The following is a 22,079-nucleotide window of genomic DNA, read 5'->3' on the forward strand; positions in this document are numbered from 1 at the left end:
ACGAAGTCCGGAGAGTACACGAGGTGCCCACGAGGTAGGGGAGCGCGCCCAAGGGGTAGGGCGCGCCCTCCACCCTCGTGGAGGCCTCGTGTCCTTCCCGGACTGCTTCTTATTTTTCTATTTTTCTAAATATTCCAAAACGGAGAAATATTGCCATAAAAACTGTTTTGGAGTCGGTTTACTCATCATACCACATATCTATTCCTTTTCGGAGTCTGAAATGTTTCGGAAAGTGTCCCTTATGTATTCCTCCGGGGTTACGGTTTCAATAACATTGGTTTCAACATTTATAGGATTACCTGAGATATAATGTTTAATTCTTTGACTGTTCACCATCTTCGGATTTGTGCCTTCGAAGTTGTTGATTTTTATGGCACCAGAACAATAGACCTCCTCGATAACGTAAGGACCTTCCCATTTAGAGAGAAGTTTTCCTGCAAAAAATCTTAAACAAGAGTTGTATAGCAATACATAATCACCTACATTAAACTCACGCTTTTGTGTCCTTTTGTCATGCCATCTTTTAACTTTTTCTTTAAATAATTTGGCATTCTCATAGGCTTGGGTTCTCCATTCATCAAGTGAGCTAATGTCAAATAACCTCTTCTCACCGGCAAGTTTGAAATCATAATTGAGCTCTTTAATAGCCCAATAAGCTTTATGTTCTAGTGCGAGAGGTAAGTGACATGCTTTTCCATAAACCATTTTATACGGAGACATACCCATAGGATTTTTATATGCAGTTCTATAGGCCCATAATGCATCATCAAGTTTCTTGGACCAATTCTTTCTAGATCTATTAACAGTCTTTTGCAAAATTAATTTGAGCTCTCTATTACTCAATTCTACTTGACCACTAGACTGTGGGTGATAAGGAGATGCAATTCTATGATTAACATCATATTTAGCAAGCATTTTACGGAAAGCACCATGAATAAAATGTGAACCACCATCAGTCATTAAATATCTAGGAACTCCAAACCTTGGAAAAATAACTTCTTTAAGCATTTTAATAGAAGTGTTATGATCAGCACTACTAGTTGGAATAGCTTCTACCCACTTAGTAACGTAATCAACAACAACTAAAATATGTGTATATCCATTAGAGGAAGGAAATGGTCCCATATAATCAAAGCCCCAAACATCAAATGGTTCAATAACAAGTGAATAATTCATAGGCATTTCTTGACGTCTACTAATATTACCAATTCTTTGACATTCATCACAAGATAAGACAAACTTACGGACATCCTTGAAGAGAGTAGGCCAATAAAAACCGGATTGCAATACCTTATGTGCAGTTCTATCTCCAGCGTGGGGTCCTCCATAAGCCTCGGAGTGACACTTGCGTAGGATGTTCCTGTTCATGCTCAGGTACACAACATCTAATAACACCATCTACTCCTTCTTTATAAAGATGTGCGTTATCCCAAAAGTAATGCCTCAAATCAAAGAAGAACTTTTTCTTTTGCTGGTATGTGAAACTAGGTGGTATAAATTTAGCAACAATGTAATTAGCATAATCAGCATACCATGGAGCAGTATGAGAAGCATTTATGACATTTAATTGTTCGTCGGGAAAGCTATCATCAATAGGTAGTGGGTCATCAAGAACATTTTCTAACTTAGACAAGTTGTCTGCAACGGGGTTCTCAGCTCCCTTTCTATCAATGATATGCAAATCAAATTCTTGTAGCAAGAGAACCCATCTAATAAGTCTAGGTTTAGCATCTTTCTTTTCCATAAGATATTTAATAGCAGCATGATCAGTGTGAATAGTTGCTTTAGAGTCAACAATATAAGGTCTAAACTTATCACAAGCAAATACAACTGCTAAGAATTCCTTTTCAGTAGTAGCATAATTTCTCTGAGCATTGTCTAGAGTTTTACTAGCATATTGAATAACATTTAATTTCTTATCAACTCTTTGCCCTAGAACAGCACCTACAGCATAATCACTAGCATCACACATAATTTCAAAAGGTAAATTCCAATCAGGTGGCTGAACAATAGGTGCAGAGATTAATGCTTTCTTAAGTATTTCAAATGCTTCTACACAATCATCATCAAAAACAAATGGTATATCTTTTTGTAATAAATTAGTCAGAGGCCGAGAAATTTTTGAGAAGTCCTTAATGAACCTCCTATAAAAACCGGCGTGACCAAGGAAACTTCTTATACCTTTGATGTCCTTGGGACATGGCATCTTTTCAATAGCATCAACCTTGGCTTTATCAACTTCAATACCTCTTTCAGAAACTTTATGCCCCAAGACAATACCTTCATTAACCATAAAGTGGCACTTCTCCCAATTCAAGACAAGGTTAGTTTCTTCACATCTCTGCAAAACTCGATCAAGGTTGCTTAAGCAATCATCAAAAGAGGATCCATAGACGGAGAAATCGTCCATGAAAACCTCACAAATCTTTTCACAAAAGTCAGAGAATATAGCCATCATGCATCTTTGAAAGGTAGCAGGTGCATTACATAAACCAAAAGGCATACGTCTATAAGCAAAAGTACCAAAAGGGCAAGTAAAAGTAGTCTTTGATTGATCATTGGCTGACACAGGTATTTGAGAGAAACCAGAATAACCATCTAGAAAGCAAAAATGTGTATGTTTGGATAATCTTTCTAGCATTTGATCGATAAAAGGTAAGGGGTAATGATCTTTTTAGTAGCTTTATTTAATTTGCGGAAATCAATTACCATCCTATAACCTGTAATAATTCTTTGCGGATCAACTCATCTTTATCATTAGGAACGACAGTAATACCTCCCTTCTTAGGGACACAATGGACAGGACTTACCCACTGACTATCAGCAACGGGATAAATTATACCTGCCTCAAGAAGCTTTAGTATTTCCTTTCTTACCACTTCCTTCATCTTAGGATTCAGCCGTCGTTGATGATCACGAACTGGTTTGGCATCTTCCTCCAAATTTATTTTGTGTTGACATAGAGTGGGACTAATGCCCTTAAGATCATCAAGAGTATATCCAATAGCAGCACGGTGCTTCTTCAGAGTTTTCAATAATCTCTCTTCTTCATGCTCTGAAAGGTTAGCACTAATAATAACAGGATATATCTTTTTCTCATCAAGATAAGCATATTTAAGAGTATCAGGTAACGGTTTAAGCTCAAACACGGGATCACCCTTGGGTGGAGGAGGATCCCCTAGGATTTCAATAGGAAATTGTGTTTCAGGATGGGTTCCTGTTTAAAGAATACTTCATCTATTTCCCTTCTTTCATTCATAAACATATCATTTTCATGGTCTAGCAAATATTGTTCTAAAGGATCACTAGGAGGTACGGCAATAGAAGCAAGACCAATAATTTCATCTTTACTAGGCAATTCCTCTTCACGGTGTTGTCTACGAAATTTAGAGAAATTAAATTCATGAGACATATCACCTAAACCAATAGTAACAACATCCTTTTTGCAATCTATCTTAGCATTAACAGTGTTCAAGAAGGGTCTACCAAATATAATGGGACAAAAGCTATCTTGTGGGGAACCAAGAACAAGAAAATCAGCAGGATATTTAGTTTTCCCACACAAGACTTCAACATCTCTAACAATTCCCATTGGTGAAATAGTATCTCTATTGGCAAGTTTAATTGTGACATCAATATCTTCTATCTCAGCAGGTGCAATATCATGCATAATTTCTTTGTATAAGTCATGAGGTATAGCACTAGCACTGGCACCCATATCACATAAGCCATGATAACAATGATCTCCTATTTTAACAGAAATAACAGGCATGCCTACCAAAGATCTAGGTTTATCTTTAGCACAAGGTTTAGCAATTCTAGCAGTCTCATCACGGAAATGAATAACATGCCCATCAATATTATCAGACAAGAGATCTTTAACAATAGCAATATTAGGTTCAACTTTAATTTGCTCAGGAGGTGTATAAGTTCTAATATTGCTTTTACGAACCACAGTTGAAGCTTTAGCATGATCTTTTATCCTAACAGGAAAAGGTGGTTTCTCAACATAAGCAGTAGGAACAATAGGATCATTATAAGTGATAGTCTTTTCTTCAACTTTAATAGGTGCAGCTACTTTTACTTCTATGGGAGGATGATATTTAAACCACTTCTCCCTAGGGAGATCAACATGAGTAGCAAAAGATTCACAGAAAGAAGCTACTATCTCAGAGTCAAGTCCATATTTAGTGCTAAATTTACGGAAAACATCGGTATCCATAAAAGATTTAACACAATCAAACTTAGGTGTCATACCTGACTCCTTACCTTCGTCGAGGTCCCAATCTTCAGAGTTGCGTTTAATTCTTTCCAATAAATCCCATTTGAATTCAATAGTCTTCGTCATAAAAGAGCCAACACAAGAAGTATCGAGCATGGTGCGATTGTTATCAGAAAGCCGAGCATATAAATTTTGAATAATCATTTCTCTTGAGAGCTCATGATTGGGGCATGAATATAACATTGATTTAAGCCTCCCCCAAGCTTGAGCGATGCTTTCTCCTTCGCGAGGCCAAAAATTATATATATAATTGCGATCACGATGAACAAGATGCATAGGATAAAACTTCTGATGAAATTCCAATTTCAATCGTTTGTAGTTCCATGACCCCGTATCATCACATAGCCTATACCATGTCAATGCATCTTCCTTCAAAGATAAAGGGAAGACCTTCTTCTTAATAACATCTCCGGGTACACCTGCAAGCTTAAATAATCCACAAACTTCATCCACATATATTAGGTGCTCATCAGGATGCGTTGTTCCGTCTCCTGCAAAAGGATTAGCTAGCAGTTTTTCTATCATACCCGAAGGAATTTCAAAGCAGACATTTTCATTTTCAGTAGGTTCAGTAGGTTGAGGAGCAACTCTTTGCTCTACTGGTCGGGGTGAAGATACCCCGAACAAGCCCCTCAGAGGATTACTTTCCATAGTAACAAGTGACAGTAAATTTCAGCACACTATATAAATTTTTCCTTACCAAATTCCACCTACCAAAGGCGCTTCACTCCCCGGCAACGGCGCCAGAAAAGAGTCTTGATGACCCACAAGTATAGGGGATCTATCGTAGTCCTTTCGATAAGTAAGAGTGTCGAACCCAACGAGGAGCAGAAGGAAATGATAAGCGGTTTTCAGCAAGGTATTCTCTGCAAGCACTGAAATAATAGGTAACAGATAGTTTTGTGATAGGATAATTTGTAACGAGTAACAAGTAACAAAAGTAAATAAAGTGCAGCAAGGTGGCCCAATCCTTTTTGTAGCAAAGGACAAGCCTGGACAAACTCTTATATGATGTAAAGCGCTCCCGAGGACACATGGGAATATCGTCAAGCTAGTTTTCATCACGTTCATATGATTCGCGTTCGGTACTTTGATAATTTGGTATGTGGGTGGACCGGTGCTTGGGTACTGCCCTTACTTGGACAAGCTTCCCACTTATGATTAACCTCTATTGCAAGCATCCGCAACTACAACAAAAGTATTAAGGTAAACCTAACCATAGCATGAAACATATGGATCCAAATCAGCCCCTTACGAAGCAACGCATAAACTAGGGTTTAAGCTTCTGTCACTCTAGCAACCCATCATCTACTTATTACTTCCCAATGCCTTCCTCTAGGCCCAAATAATGGTGAAGTGTCATGTAGCCGATGTTCACATAACACCACTAGAGGAGAGACAACATACGTCTCATCGAAATATCGAACGAATACCAAATTCACATGACTACTAATAGCAATACTTCTCCCATGTCCTCAGGAACAAATGTAACTACTCACAAAGCATATTCATGTTCATAATCAGAGGGGTATTAATATGCATATAGGATCTGAACATATCATCTTCCACCAAATAAACCAACTAGCATCAGCTACAAGGAGTAATTAACACTACTAGCAACCCACAGGTACCAATCCCGGGCTTAGAGACAAGAATTGGATACAAGAGATGAACTAGGGTTTTGAGAGGAGATGGTGCTGGTGAAGATGTTGATGGAGATTGCCCTCTCCTGATGAGAGGTGCGTTGGTGATGACGATGGCGATGATTTCCCCCTCCCGGAGGGAAGTTTCCCCGGCAGAACAGCTCCGCCAGAGCCCTAGATTGGTTCCGCCAAGGTTCCGCCTCGTGGCGACGGAGTCTCATCCGGAAAGATGGCTTATGATTTTTTTCCTCATCGGAAGACTCCATATAGCAGAAGATGGCCATCGGAGGGCCACCAGGGGGCCCACGAGGTATGGGGCGTGCCCAGGGGGTAGGGCGCGCCCAGGGGGTAGGGCGCGCCCCCACCCTCGTGGCAGGGTGTGCCCCCCTTGGTGAACTTCTTGCACTCAGTATTTTTTATATATTCTGAAAACGTCTTCCGCAAAGTTTCAGGACTTTTGGAGCTATGCAGAATAGGTCTCTAATATTTGCTCCTTTTCCAGCCCAGAATCCCAGCTGCCGGCATTCTCCCTCTTTATGTAAACCTTGTAGAATAAGAGAGAATAGGCATAAGTATTGTGACATAATGTGTAATAACAACCCATAATACAATAAACATCGATATAAAAGCATGATGCAAAATGGATGTATCACTCGCCTATCTTTCCGCCGGTGCCTTCTTTAGCTAGAGATGACTCACCCCACGGTGGATCGTCAAAGCTGATACGCACTTCTGTGATGCTATTGAACACAATGGCATCATCTACGTGATCGATAAAGCAGATGGCACGACGTATTGCTGGGACGACGCGTGTAAATTGTTTTCGTATGATTTTAATAATAACGCCATGACACTGTTTGAACTTTTTGTGATTATTGGCATATCCTGTTTGAGTAGAATTTGAGTAGAACTATGGCAATGTATTAGAGACGCCGTAAATCAGCTATATTTGGAATGAGTTAATTTATGCGATTGTGACCATGTCATTACAGCCAATTTGTACCCTTAAATAATCCAATGGTTAGGAAGATATGGATATTCTCCTTACTTTATAGTAATCTATATACTACTAAATATGAGTGTGTATCAATAGCCATGTTAGTTTCCTCATTTTCATGATGTAGAAACATGCATCACACTGTTGGTGTCATCTAACCATACATTAGGGAAGTAAATGTGCATATGGAGAACTCTATATTTGGAAGTAGTGAAATCTTGCAATTCTTACCATGTGTACATACCTATATCGCCCTTCAGCAATCAATGTCTAGAATAATATCCTCACAGAATTTTTCCCACGGAACATGAGTATATGACAATGCATGGTGTGTTACTTTCCTTGAAGAATTTATTTGTGAGGACAGAACATGATTACATAACATGCAAGGCATGGTGGTTTCCTCTGAAGAATCGATTGCGAGATAACATGAGTATAACCATGCATGGCACTTCTATATTTTTGAACCCAGTATACATTTCCCTGTATTTTCCTCTGTGTTCCAACAGGGATAGATCAATGTTGTTTCTTGCATTATCCTACTCATACTCTAAACAATGCTGATCTTACATTAATGATGCCTGCCTTTTTAATATGATGCAGTGTCCCTACAGCTATTGCCCTTTGTAATCAGACCACCTTTTCCAAAAACAGGGAAGCACAATCGGTTCCTCGCTCGATCAGACAATGGAAAAAGACTGATGATCATTCGCACACATGAGCCGGCAAAGTTATATTGCAAAAACCCCACTGTGTACAATCACTGTGAAATACGTGAGTATCAGGAGAGTGGCTGTTACGTCTATGAGCAGGATACCAGCTTGTTGGGGCCTTCAAAATTTCTGAGTTGGAGGTGCATAAACAGCCTTGGTTCACACTCTCTGTTTCTCAGACTCAATTATCCATTTAACCAGGAGATCACCATTGGCAAGGACCTTGATGGAAGAGAGGCTCTATTTGCTAGGGAAAATTGTGTATACACGGCGAGCCCTAGGACTTCGGGAGAAAATTTCTCTGATTGTCAACAATACAACCTGCAACAAAAAGAAGGTGAGAATGACAAAGGCATCTGGATTAACTTTGATCCTTGGATTCTGACAGTGCAACTAATCCCTAGGTGGTTTCGGTCATTCATAACAACATATAGCTCATTGAACTAATATACATTCAAGTTTAATATTTTAGAAAGTTCAGTGATTGGCATGGCATGGACTAGAGATGTGGACCCCTCAAAATGCTAAGGACAAATATTGGAAAAAGCTCAGGACTCTTCATTTCTATTTTAGTGATCCAAGATCACATTGAGTCCATAGGAAAGCCAATACTATTAAAAGGGGATGAGGTGTTGCTTAATGGTCTACTTGCTCAAAGTGCTTAGTGATATTGCTCCAAAAACCCTCAACCACTTTCTCATTTCCACATATGTCCAAAACTCAAAAGTCAAACTCGGCCCAACCGAAATGATCCATCCGACGCAACCGAGTTCAGTTGACATAGTCACTGCTAGAAACCCTAGCAATTCGGTTACACCGATATGGATCTCGGTCTCACTGAGATGGCCCTGCAAACTCTCTGTTACCTATTACAATTATTTCAGCCTCATTGAAATGTGCAATCGGTCCCACCGAGTTTGCTTGACTAACACTCTGTTTGCTCTTTGTTGAAATCGGTCTCACCGAGTTCAAGAAATCGGTCTCACCGAGATGAGGTTTTGCCCTAGCCCTAGCACATCGGTCGCACCGAGATTCCTAACATTCACATTTTGAACTAAATTGCCCGCATCGAGTTCTTCTATTCGGCTTGACCGAGTTGGGTCAAATGTGTGTAACGGTTGGATTTTGTGTGGAGGCTATATATACCCCTCCACCTGTTCTCCATATGTGAGGGAGCCATCAGAACGTGCCTACACTTCCACTACTCATGTTCTAAGAGAGAACCACCTACTCATGCGTTGAGACCAAGATATTCCAATCCTACCACAAGAATCTTGATCTCTAGCCTTTCCCAAGTTGCTTTCCACTCGAATCATCTTTCCACCAAACCCAAATCTGTGAGAGAGAGATAGTTGAGTGTTGGGGAGACTATCATTTGAAGCACAAGAGCAAGGAGGTCATCATCAACACACCATCTATTACCTTTTGGAGAGTGGTGTCTCCTAGATTGGTTAGGTGTCACTTGGGAGCCTCCGACAAGATTGTGGAGTTGAACCAAGAAGTTTCTACAGGCAAGGAGATCGCCTACTTCATGAAGATCTACCCGAGTGAGGCAAGTCCTTCGTGAGCGATGGCCATGGTGGGATAGACAAGGTTGCTTCTTTGTGGACCCTTCATGGGTGGAGCCCTCTGTGGACTCACGCAACTATTACCCTTCGTGGGTTGAAGTCTCCATCAACGTGGATGTACGATAGCACCACCTATCGGAACCACGCCAAAAATCTCCATGTCTACATTGTGTTTGCCTTCTCCAAACCCTTCCCTTTGCCTTCATATGCAATGTTTTACTTTCTGTTGCTACACTCTTAGAATTGCATGTGTAGGTTGATTGCTTAACTTGTGCAAATTGCTAACATCTACCAACAATTAAAATTGGGAAGAGGTTAGATTTTTATTTGGTCAAGTAGTCTAATCACCCCTCTCTAGACCTACTATCGATCTTACAAGTGGTATCAAAGATTTGGTCTCCATTTGCCTTGATTTTCATAGCTTTGTTGATCATAGTCTTGGTTTCACAACCTAGGAGAGTATGGCGTCTAGCGAGGGAAATTACCACCATAGAGGTCCTTACTTTGATGGTACTAATTTTGCTAGTTGGAAGCATAAGATGAAAATGCATATTCTTGGTCATAATCCCACCATCTAGGCTATTGTGCGAGTTGGCTTGCATGGTGAATACTTTGAGGACGGAAGAGAAACGGATCGTGAAGCATCCGCAGAAGAATTGAATATGTTGCAATACAATGCTCAAGGTTGCGATATTCTCTTCAATGAATTGTGCCCCGAAGAATTCAAAAAAATCAGCCACCTTGAGAATGCAAAGTAAATTTGGGATACTTTGGTTGATATGCACGAAGGTACTGAGTCCGTCAAGGAATCCAAATTGGATGTGCTTCAAAGTCAACTTAACAAGTTCAAAATGAAGGATGGTGAAGGAGTCGCTGAGATGTACTCTAGGCTTGCTCTCATCACAAATGAGATTGCCAGCTTAGGAAGCGAAGGGACGACCGACAAATTCATCATCAAGAAGATCCTAAGAGCCTTGCATGGAAAATATGGTACCATGTGCACCTTGATCCAAATGGTGACCACCTATAAAGATCTCAAGCCAACAGAAGTCATTGGTAGAATTGTTGCTCATGAGATGTCACTCAAGGATAAGGAAGAGCGTTACAACAAGTCAAGTGGTGCTTACAAAGCTTCATGTGATGCTCCTACAACATCAAGTGAGAAGCAAGTCTTCAATGAAGAATTGAGCTTAATGGTGAAGAACTTCAAAAAATTCTACAAGAATAGAAGCAAAGAGAAAAGTTCCAAGTCAAGGTTCTACAATGAAAAAAGATCTTCTAGTCGTGATCGTGATGGCTACAATTGTGGAAGACCTGAACACTACTCCAATGAGTGTACGGCTCCCTACAAGAAAAGAGAAGAGTCACCTAAGAGAAGAAGTAAGCGAGATGAATCACCACCAAGAGAGAGAAGGAGCAGAGATGATCGTTATGAACGAAGACCCTCTCGTAGAAGCAAGGATTTAGAAAGGAAGGATAAGTTATCAAAGAGCTACACAAGACGAAGACATCAAGCTCACGTTAGTGAATGGGTATCCGGTTCCGACTCCAACAACTACTCCGAGAGAAGTTATCACTCCCACTCCGAATATACTCAAGATGAAGGTGTTGCCGGTCTTGCACATGTACCATCATCCAACTCCTACGACATATTTGACTCACCAAATGACGGAATTGGAAGATGCTTCATGGCTAAAGGCCCTAAGGTATTACACCCTGAGTACGTTGATTTCAATAGTGATGTAGATGATTTGCTAGGTGATGATGATTTACTTGTTGAGAACACCAGTGATGAAAACTATGATGAAATTGTTATTAATCATGCTAATCAAGATGAAAGAAACGACAATGATAAGAAGGAGATTGAGCTTCTAACTAAAGAACTAAACACTCTTAGGTTAGCTCATGAAACAACTCTAGAGGATCATCGAGAGCTTCTAAGGACTCATGAGAAGCTACGGTTCGAGAAGATAAATTTAGAGCAAGAGCATGGGTTCCTAAAAGCAATAAATGATGATATTTGAAAGAATATTTCTTATTACATTGCCAAGCGATTACTCTTGTCTATTTATATGCCACAAGTAAAATCTAGCAACAAGAGCAAGAAAGATTCTTATTCTAGTAGTAAAAATAATCAAGTTAAATCCAATAATGTTGCCTATAGTAGTTCTCTTGATTCCACTAATGATTCTCTTAGCCAAGTCACACTTGAGAAAGAAAATAGCTTATTGAAGGGACTTATAGAGAAAAGTGTTTACAAGAGCCTTGTCGGAAGTAAGGAATTTGAGGAAATTGTACGCAAGCAAGGAAGGCACCGAAAGAATCAAAGTGCTGGTTTTGAATGAAAGTTCAATGCCAATGGAGTTGAGTGGGAAGAAGATCAATATCCCAAGATGAAGTTTGTTCCTCAACAAGAGAAGTATGATCCCACTTCTTTCAAAGGAACACAAGCTCAAGATGATCTTCCACCACAAGACTGATACGTCTCCAACGTATCTATAATTTTTTATTGTTCCATGCTATTATATTATCTGTTTTGGATGTTAATGGGCTTATTTATACACTTTTATATTATTTTTGGGACTAACCTACTAACCCAAGGCCCAGTGCAAATTTCTGGTTTTTTGCCTATTTCAGTGTTTCATAGAAAATAAATATCAAACGGAATCCAAACGGAATAAAACCTTCGGGAGAGTTATTTTTGGAACAAACGTGATCCATGGGGACTTGGAGTGGACGTCAAGCAACCAACGAGGAGGCCACGAGGCAGGGGCACGCCATCCACCATCGTGGGCCCCTCGCGGCTCCACCGACCTACTTCTTCCTCCTATATATATTCATATACCCCAAAAACATCCAGGAGCACGACGAAACCCTATTTCCACCGCCGCAGACTTCTGTACCCAAGAGATCCCATCTTGGGGCCTTTTCCGGAGCTCCGCCGGAGGGGAATCGATCACGGAGGGTGAGGGAGTCCTGGATTAGGGGGTCTCCGGACAGCCGGACTATTGGACTATGAAGATTCCAGATTGAAGACTTCGTCTCGTGTCCGGATGGGACTCTACTTGGCGTGGAAGGAAAGTTAGGCAATACGGATATGTATATCTCCTCCTTTGTAACCGACCTTGTGTAACCCTAGCCCTTTCCGGTGTCTATATAGACCGGAGGGTTTTAGTCCGTAGGACAACATACAATCATACCATAGGCTAGCTTCTAGGGTTTAGCCTCTCCGATCTCGTGGTATATCAACTCTTGTAATAATCATATCATCAAGAATAAATCAAGCAGGACGTAGGGTTTTACCTCCATCAAGAGGGCCCGAACCTGGGTAAAACATCGTGTCCCCTGCCTCCTGTTACCATCCGCCTTAGACGTACAGTTCGGGACCCCCTACCCGAGATCCACCAGTTTTGACACCGACATTGGTGCTTTCATTGAGAGTTCCTCTGTGTCGTCGCCATTAGGCTTGATGGCTCCTACGATCATCGATAGCGATGCAGTCCAGGGTGAGACTTTTCTCCCCGGACAGATCTTTGTGTTCGGCGGCTTCACACTGCGGGCCAAGTCGCTTGGCCATCTGGAGCTTATCGAAAGTTACGCCCCTGGCCACCAGGTCAGGTTTGGAAGCTTAAACTACACGGCCGATATCCATGGAGACTTGATCTTCGACGGATTCGAGCCCCTGCCTTGTGCGCCACGTGGCCACGATGAGTACGATTTAGCTCTACCATCGGACCGTATTCAGGAGATCGCACTGGCAGCCGCTCCGACCCTCAATTCGGAGCCAGTTTCGCCATCCGAAGGCGGGTGGATAGACCCCGTCACGGAGGCCGTACCCTCTGCGGTGATCGAGCCAAATATCTACCTTACCCTTCACAAGAGCCGTGTTGCCAAACTGTCGGATCCTTCTCCGGCCACAGACTCCGAACCGCCTGCGCCCATTCCTATCGAATCCGATTGGGCGCTGATCATGGAGTTCACCTCCGCGGATATTTTTCAGCACTCGCCCTTCGGCAACATACTGAACTCATTAAGGTCTCTTTCCTTGTCAGGAGGATCCTGGCCGAACTATGTCTGGCAGGATTGGGATGCGGATGACGAAGAAATTCGCCGCCCACGCACCACCCACTTAGTAGCCACTGTCGATGAATTAACTGACATGATCGACTTCGACTCTGAAGACATCGACGGTATGGACGACGATGCGGGAGTCGAAGAGGAATCACTGCCCATAGGGCACTGGACGCCCACTTCATCACATGACGTATACATGGTGGAAACACCCAAAGAAAATAACGATGAGGAACGACAGGACGCAGTGACGGGGGGTTCCCTCGAGCAGCAGTCAAAGCGGCGGCGTAAACGCCGCCCGATATCCTGCCCCCGCAGAAATAATGATCACATAGACCCAGCGTTAGAGCAGGGTGAACCATTGCCCGACCACGGTAACACGGAAAATCGAGCCGAACAACCCAACCTCGTTGAAGGTAATAGTCCGGACGACACCACACCGGACAGGCGCTAGGAGCAACATAATGCCCACCAAAGGCTTGTTGCCACAACGAGGAGTCTGAAAAAACAGAAGCAAAGGCTCAAGGCTGCACAAGACACACTCAAAATCAAATGGAGCGAAATACTCAACACAACGGCGAAGTACGGCAGCAATCGCCACACCAAGAGCTAGCCGAAGCAGAAGTTGCTACCTGAATTCGATGAGAAGGCCTTAGATCCTCCGCAACCAAAAATTAAAACGGCCATCCGGCCGGATAGACGACCTCACGGCCAACATAAAGCGGCGAACAACGCTGCACATAAGTCAATAGCGATCCACGCGAGGGCTCGCATCAAAAGGACGGCGCAACCAGATTCATTTATGGACCACACATGTGCGCTCCAGCATACGATGCAACACAACAAACATCCGAACACCATGGTACACCCAGATACAGGGGTGCCGCACACTCCCTATGTTTCACCGATGAGGTGCTGGACCATGAATTTCCAGAGGGATTCAAACCCGTAAACATAGAGGCATACGACGGAACAACAGACCCTGGGTCTGGATTAAGGACTATATCCTCCATATCCATATGGCTCGAGGAGATGATCTCCATGCCATCAAGTACTTACCCCTCAAGCTCAAAGGGCCAGCTCGGCACTGGCTTAAAAGCCTCCCCAAAAGCTCCATTGGATCCTGGGAAGAGCTCGAAGATGCCTTTCAGGCAAATTTTCAAGGGACATATGTCCGACCACCGGATGCAGACGATTTAAGTCATATAACTCAACAGCCCGGAGAGTCAACCCGAAAGCTTTGGAACAGGTTTCTCACTAGAAAGAACCAAATAGTCGACTGTCCGGACGCCGAAGCCTTGGCAGCCTTTAAGCACACCGTCTGAGACGAATGGCTTGCCAGGCACCTCGACCAAGAAAAGCCGAGAACAAGGCAGCATTAACAAGCCTCATGACCCGCTTTTGCGCGGGCGAGGATAGCTGGTTAGCCCGATGCAGCACAAGTGACCCAAGTACATCCGAAGTTAGAGATGGAAACGGGAAATCACGACGCAGCAAAAATAATAAGCGCCGGAATAAAGAAGACAGCCCGAAGAGCAAGGCGGTAAACACTGGGTTCAGAAGCTCTCGGCCAGGTCAGCAAAAGCTGCCCTCTAAAGGCGCCAGACATGAACTATCCAGTTTAAACAAAATTCTGGACCAAATATGTCAGATCCATAGCACCCCCGATAAACTGCAAATTATACCCACAGAGAATGTTGGGTCTTCAAGAAGTCCGGCAAGCTCAACGCCGAACATAAGGGGCAGGATACACCAAGCGAAGACGAGGATGAGCCTCGCAAGCAAAACACTAGGGAACAGAAGAAATTTCCACCAGAAGTCAAAACAGTAAACGTGTTACACGTGATAAAGGGGAGAAGCAAAGCGGCACTCCCAGACAAACATGCCCAAGGGCCTATCACCGCAGAGTTCTACCACTGGCCGTCTCAACCGATCACTTTCGACCATCAGGATTACTCAGCAAGTATCCGGAACGCAGGGCGGTCTGCCTTGGTATTAGATCCAATAATTGACAGACACCACTTCACACGAGTCCTAATGGACGGCGGCAGCAGCTTAAACCTGATATATCAGGACACAATCCGCAAAATGGGGATAGACCCAACGAAAATTTGCCACAACAATACTACCTTTAGAGGAGTAACGCCAGGCCCAGGGGCTCATTGCACGGGCTCCCTGCTACTAGAGGTTATATTCGGCTTCCCCGATAACTTTTGTAGCGAAAATTTAACCTTCCACATTGCTCCGTTCCAAAGTGGCTATCAAGCACTACTTGGGCGTGAAGCTTTCGCTCGCTTTAATGCAATACCGCATTATGCTTCCCTCACACTTAAGATGCCCGGTCCACGTGGCATCATTACAGTAAATGGAAATATTGAGCGATCCAACGGCCTCACCAACTAAAGCATTCGATAGGTCGTCAAGACCACGGACACGGTTAGACGAGTCCGGCGCAGCTATATGTAATTCATCCTGGTTTGATGGCCACACCCCTATTACAAATACAAGGGGCTCAACACACAGACAAGTGTCAATTTTTACTCATCTTGAACTGTAAATGGTTTCTTTAAACCCACCTTTTTGCACGGCAACTTCTCACCTAAGTTCCTCTCTTTTACAGATGACAATCGTGCTACACCCGTCCAGGATACGGCACAACGGAGACACAGGCGCAGACGTGCAGCAGGGACCCGTTCCAAGGATTCTTTTTAGATTAAGACCCTGCGTCAACCTTTTTTACTGTCTCTTGTTGATAGACGTCCCTCGGATTCTCAGTACAATTGAGAAGGATGTTGACGTCTTCGCTTGTGGCCACGTCAGAAAAATGCACGTACCTGGACACTAGGGGCTTCTCACAAAGGGCAATGTTTAGGCCCAGTTTACACCATAAAGACCAAATACCTTAGGGAGTGTTCGGCGTCGCGAGTTTGGCCTTATATGCATCAGCTCCGAATCATGTCTTGGGTCAAATGTTGGGTTTGCCCGGCTCCTGTGTTTTGCTGCCTTACGTTCCGCTCTATCGGCTAAGGCGGCACCAGGAGAACTACTGCGATTGTGCCCTGGTTCATCCGTACGAGCACCTCAGTAGAGAAAGCCGAAAACTGACTGTCATGATATAGCGCGAGACTGGTCAACCACTCGATGACCTATCGGAATCCTAGAATTCCTCCACGTTAACGAAGGGCCGTTTTTTGGCCGGGCATGTACGCACCCCGAACTTGGGTGAGTGTGGAGCCACCAGGGGCTATATAGTAGCCCCATTGTCAAACTCCTATGGCTAAGTGAAAGTGTTAAAGCTTTATAGTCCGGTTGCCTAGTTCACTGTGCTATCACCTCCTTATTAGGACCAAGACGTTGGATTACGTGTGAATACACGTCTTCTGCAAACACCCCCACATTATATGCGTGGGGGTTGAAGCCGATGACAGCAATCTTTCAGGTTATATACATGTATACATAAAACAGCCGCACAGGAGGCATCACAATACTTTCCGACAAAAGTATAAATACAGCCTTGATAAAATTAATAAAACATTGTTTTTACAATGGGAATACATGTCATCAAACATAATATTCTTCGAGCACTGGGCCTCTATCAAACGAGCACCCTTAAGAACTTCTTCAAAATAGTGCTCGGTAGCCACGCGGCCTATGGCCGAACCCTGCGCCGAGGATAGTGGTAGCATCCATCTCCGCCCAGTATGCTTTGACATGGGCAAGGGCCATCCGCGAGCCTTCTATGCACACCGGCCTTTTCATCGCATTGATGCGCGGCACTGCACCAAGGAACTGCTGCACCAGGCTAAAATAACTATTCAGCTTTGGCCTTTCCGGCCACAGCTGATCCACGACTGACCTCATGGCGAGTCCGGACAACCTATTGAGTCCGGCCCATTCGGCTAACTGATCGGTCAATGGAAGCGGACGCTCTGGAACGTTAAACTGCGACCAGAACAACTTGTCCACTTCCCGATCTGTTTGATCTCGGAAGTATTCGGCCGCATCGACAGCGCTTGCCGCCAAGTCCAGATATGCGTCTGCCGAACTCCACAGCCGATCCAGAGGGCATACCGCGGATGTCCGAACTTCCCCCGCAGCAAAAAGGGCTTCCCAGCCACAATGTCACAGGCTTCATGCAGCTCCTCCTTCTTCGCTCTCATGGCAGAACGGGTGTCTTTGGCCGCCATCGTGGCCTTTTCAAGGTTCGTCGCCTTCACTCAGTTTTTTTCTTCAAGGAACTGGCAACGGTCGGCAGTGTCTTTTAACTTTACAGCCATCTTGGCCATTTTCTCTTTGCTCTCTCAATGCGCGGCCTTCTTGGCTCTTAACTCCTCGGCCGCCTTCAAAGCAGCTGCATTACTACTCCTTGCTTGTTCTTTGGCTTGGGCAAGTTCCGCCCGAAGGGTCTCCACGGTGGCAGCTCCATCTACAGTCACAAAATATTAAAGATACTGGCATCACGCTGCTCTTATTACGTGACATTCACCAAAAAAAATCACTTACCCTGTGCCTCATCAAGCCGCTTGTTAACAAGCTCGATGTCGGCATCCGCCACATCCAGTTGCCGCTTTAGTTCGGCAAACTCATGAGTCCGGCTAGCCACCAGAGCTTCCACTATCTGCACTAAAGGCGGTATGATTATTACCTGGGACTACGATCCTCTGTTTGCCGCCGTTCTCGGTGACAACCAGAGTCTCAGGGGCTACTATCTACACAGGGCACACCTAAAAATGTGCGGTATTATCACAAAGGTATATCATTTTACGTACCTCAAAGCCCGTTAGTAGACTCATAAAGGCATCATGCAACCCGCTTTCGGCGGACGAAATCCTTTCCATCACCGTGCCCATCAACGCACGGTGTTCTTCCGAGATGGTCGCTCGCTTCAGCAGATCCCTCAGTACGTCCGACCGCATACCAGACGGCGCCGGACTCTTTTGTCTGCCATCTTCAAGAGCCGGATGCTGGGGACTTCGGGTGATTATGGGATTATCTTCTGGCCTCACCGGATCCGGAGAGGCCCTCCGTGACGACACTTCAAGGTCGCCCGCTTCTTGAGCGGGGGAGTCCGGGGGAGGCGTTTCGCTCTCCATCATCTCTGGAGGAAGGTCCCCTGAAGACGAGCTCTATTGAGAAGGGCTAAGATCCGAACTGCAAGATAAATGATTCGGTTATTTTCCTTGGAAGTAAAGTAGAATATCTCTACTATTATGTAAATTTTGATCACTTACGACTCGTTAGAGGGCTGAACCCCGCACGAACTTTGTGCGGCAAAAGCACCCTCTGAAACGGGACCCTCTGGTGGAGTTTTCTTCTCCTGTTTGGAAACCTTGGTTTCCGGATCATCAGAGGTAGTCCTCTTCCCCCCGGGGCGAAGGAATGTCAGACTCCTTCTCTTGGCTATCCTCCCTCATGGAGGCGCTCGTTCCCTCGGTTGGAATAGATAGCGGTGGAGGCCCGCTTTGGCCCTCGTTATTCCCCCCTTCATCTTCCTTTGCGGGTACCAGGCAAGGTGCAGGCTCGAGCATCTTTTCCAGCACCGGGTTGTCCAAGCCTTCGGGAAGGGGAGCCAAACACCGGATCATCTTCGCCTTTGCTATCCAGTCCTGGTCAAAGAGCGATCCTTTAGAATGATGTCATGATAAAAGAAAGACATTGTGTTCGGCTAGAGGGTTACTTACTTGGGCCGCGGTGCGGTTGCTGCTCAGGCCCACATCCTCAGAGGTGTCCGGACAATTTATCTGGGGTCCAAAGAACGACTTGTACATCTCCTCGTGCGTCAGGTCGAGGAAATTCTGAATAGTGTGCAGTCCTTCTGGGTTGAATTCCCACAAACAGAGGGGCCAGCATTTGCAAGGCTGGACTTGACGAACCAGCACGACTTGCACTACCATAACCAAACTAAAATATCCCTCGAAGAGATGCCGGATGCGGCTCTGCAGTATGGGCACATCCTTGGCTGGACCCCAGCTCAGCCCCCTGCTGATCCATGACATTAGTTGTGGTGGAGGGCCCGAGCGAAAGGCGGGGGGAGCTACCCACTTGGCACTTCTGGGAGCGGTGATGTAGAACCACTCCCTTTTCCATAATTCGGACACCTCTGGAAAGGAACCTTTAGGCCACGGAGCTCCAGCAACCTTTCTTATTAATGCACCTCTGCACGCTGCATACTGCCCCTCGACCGTCTTCGGCTTCACATCAAAGGTCTTGAGCCACAGGCCGAAGTGAGGGGTAATGCGGAGGAAAGCCTCACATACGACAATAAATGCCGAGATGTGGAGAAAGGAATCCGGGGCTAGATCGTGGAAATCAAGCCCGTAATAGAACATCAAACCCCTTACGAAGGGATTCAGAGTGAGGCCTAGTCCTCGGAGGAAGTGGGAGATGAACACGACGTCTTCGTTGGGTTCGGGAGTAGGGACGACCTGCCCTCGGGCGGGCAGCCGATGCGAGACTTCAGCGGTCAAGTATCTTGCCTCCCTCAACTTCTTGATATCCTCTTCCGTGACGGAGGAGGACATCCACTGGCCCTGGAGGCTGGACCCGGACATAATTGAAGGTTCGGAGCACCTGACCTGGGCTTTGGGTGTTAGAACTTGAGGCGGGGAAGGATTCGATTGAGCACGGGAGGAAAAAAGTAAAAACCTCGACCCTTTATAAAGAGGGTGAATATCAAGCGTCCTCCTCGTGGCCGTTTGGGACTTGCCTAACATCTAGGAGTCATAGGCATGGTTGCGTTACCCACGCCCGTATTGATGAGAATCCCGTAATAAGGGGGACACGATCTCTGCTTTGACAAGGCGTTTCAAAAAACTGCCTCGCGTTATGTGCGGGGCTAGTTAAAGGAAACGGTTCGAATAATCACCGGGCCATGGCATAATGTCGTGTTGCCAAAACAAGTCAGCAGATTAGATTTGTGGAAATATTATTCTCTCTACGGTGGTATGTGGAACTTATTTTGCAGGGTCGGACACTGTCCTTGTATTCAAATTCTTCTGTGGTGTATTTGGAGGAGGAACCCGCCTTGCAATGCTGAAGACAATACTGCGCGCCAGACTCATTGTCATTGAAGCCTGGTTCAGGGGCGACTGAGGGAGTCCTAGATTAGGGGGTCTCTGGACAGCCGGACTATATCCTTTGGTCGGACTGTTGGACTATGAAGATACCAGATTGAAGACTTCGTCTCATGTCCGGATGGGACTCTACTTGGCGTGGAAGGCAAGCTAGGCAATACGGATATGTATATCTCCTCCTTTGTAACCAACCTTGTGTAACCCTAGCCCTTTCCGGTGTCTATATAAACCGGAGGGTTTTAGTCCGTAGGACAACATACAATCATACCATAGGCTAGATTCTAGGGTTTAGCCTCTCCGATCTCGTGGTAGATCAACTCTTGTAATACTCATATCATCAAGAATAAATCAAGCAGGACGTAAGGTTTTACCTCCATCAAGAGGGCCCGAACCTGGGTAAAACATCGTGTCCCATGCCTCCTATTACCATCCGCCTTAGACGCACAGTTCGGGACCCCCTACCCGAGATCCGCCGTTTTTGACACCGACAGAGGGCCTCTACATCAACTCCATGGCCCCTCCGATGATGTGTGAGTAGTTTACTCTAGACCTTCGGGTCCATAGTTATTAGCTAGATGGCTTCTTCTCTCTCTTTGGATCTCAATACAATGTTCTCCTTGATCTTCTTGGAGATCTATTTGATGTAACTCTTTTTGCGGTGTGTTTGTTGAGATCCGATGAATTGTGGTTTATGATCAAGTTTATCTATGAACAATATTTGATTCTTCTCTGAAATATTTTATGTATGACTGATTATCTTTGCAAGTCTCCTTGAATTATCAGTTTTTTTGGCCTACTAGATTGATCTTTCTTGCAATGGGAGAAGTGCTTAGCTTTGGGTTCAATCTTGCGGTGTCCTTTCCTAGTGACAGCAGGGGCAGCAAGGCACGTATTGTATTGTTGCCATCGAGGATAAAAAGGTGGGGTTTATATCATATTGCTTGAGTTTATCCCTCTACATCATGTCATCTTGCCTAATGCATTACTCTGTTCTTATGAACTTAATACTCTAGATGCATACTGGATAGCGGTCGATGTGTGGAGTAATAGTAGTAGATGTAGAATCGTTTCGGTCTACTTGTCACGGACGTGATGCCTATATACATGATCATGCCTAGATATTCTCATAATTATGCACTTTTCTATCAGTTTCTCGACAGTAATTTGTTCACCCACTGTAGCACTTATGCTATCTTGAGAGAAGCCACTAGTGAAACCTATGGCCCCCGGGTCTATTCTCCTTTATATTAATCTCCCGTCAACAAGCTATTCCTGGAACCGTTTATTTTGCAATCTTTACTTTAAATCTATATCATAAAAATACCAAAAATATTTATCTTATTATGATTATCTCTATCAGATCTCACTCTCGTAAGTGACCGTGAAGGGATTGACAACCCCTTTATCGCGTTGGTTGCGAGGTTCTTATTTGTTTGTGTAGGTACGAAGAACTTGCGTGTAGTCTCATACTGGATTGATACCTTGGTTCTCAAAAACTGAGGGAAATACTTACGCTACTTTGCTGCATCACCCTTTCCTCTTCAAGGGAAAACCAACGCAGTGCTCAAGAGGTAGCAAGAAGGATTTCTGGCGCCGTTGCCTGGGAGGCTTAAACCAAGTCAATTCAAGACTCGATCTCCCGATAACCTGCGATTTCTGGCGCCGTTGCCGGGGAGATCAAGTTTACACGCGATGGATATGAGGAGGAAATCAAGACACTACTGGAGAAGAA

This window comes from Triticum aestivum, chromosome 7A (genome assembly GCF_018294505.1).
Source record: "Triticum aestivum cultivar Chinese Spring chromosome 7A, IWGSC CS RefSeq v2.1, whole genome shotgun sequence".
NCBI classification, from domain to species: Eukaryota; Viridiplantae; Streptophyta; class Magnoliopsida; order Poales; family Poaceae; genus Triticum; species Triticum aestivum.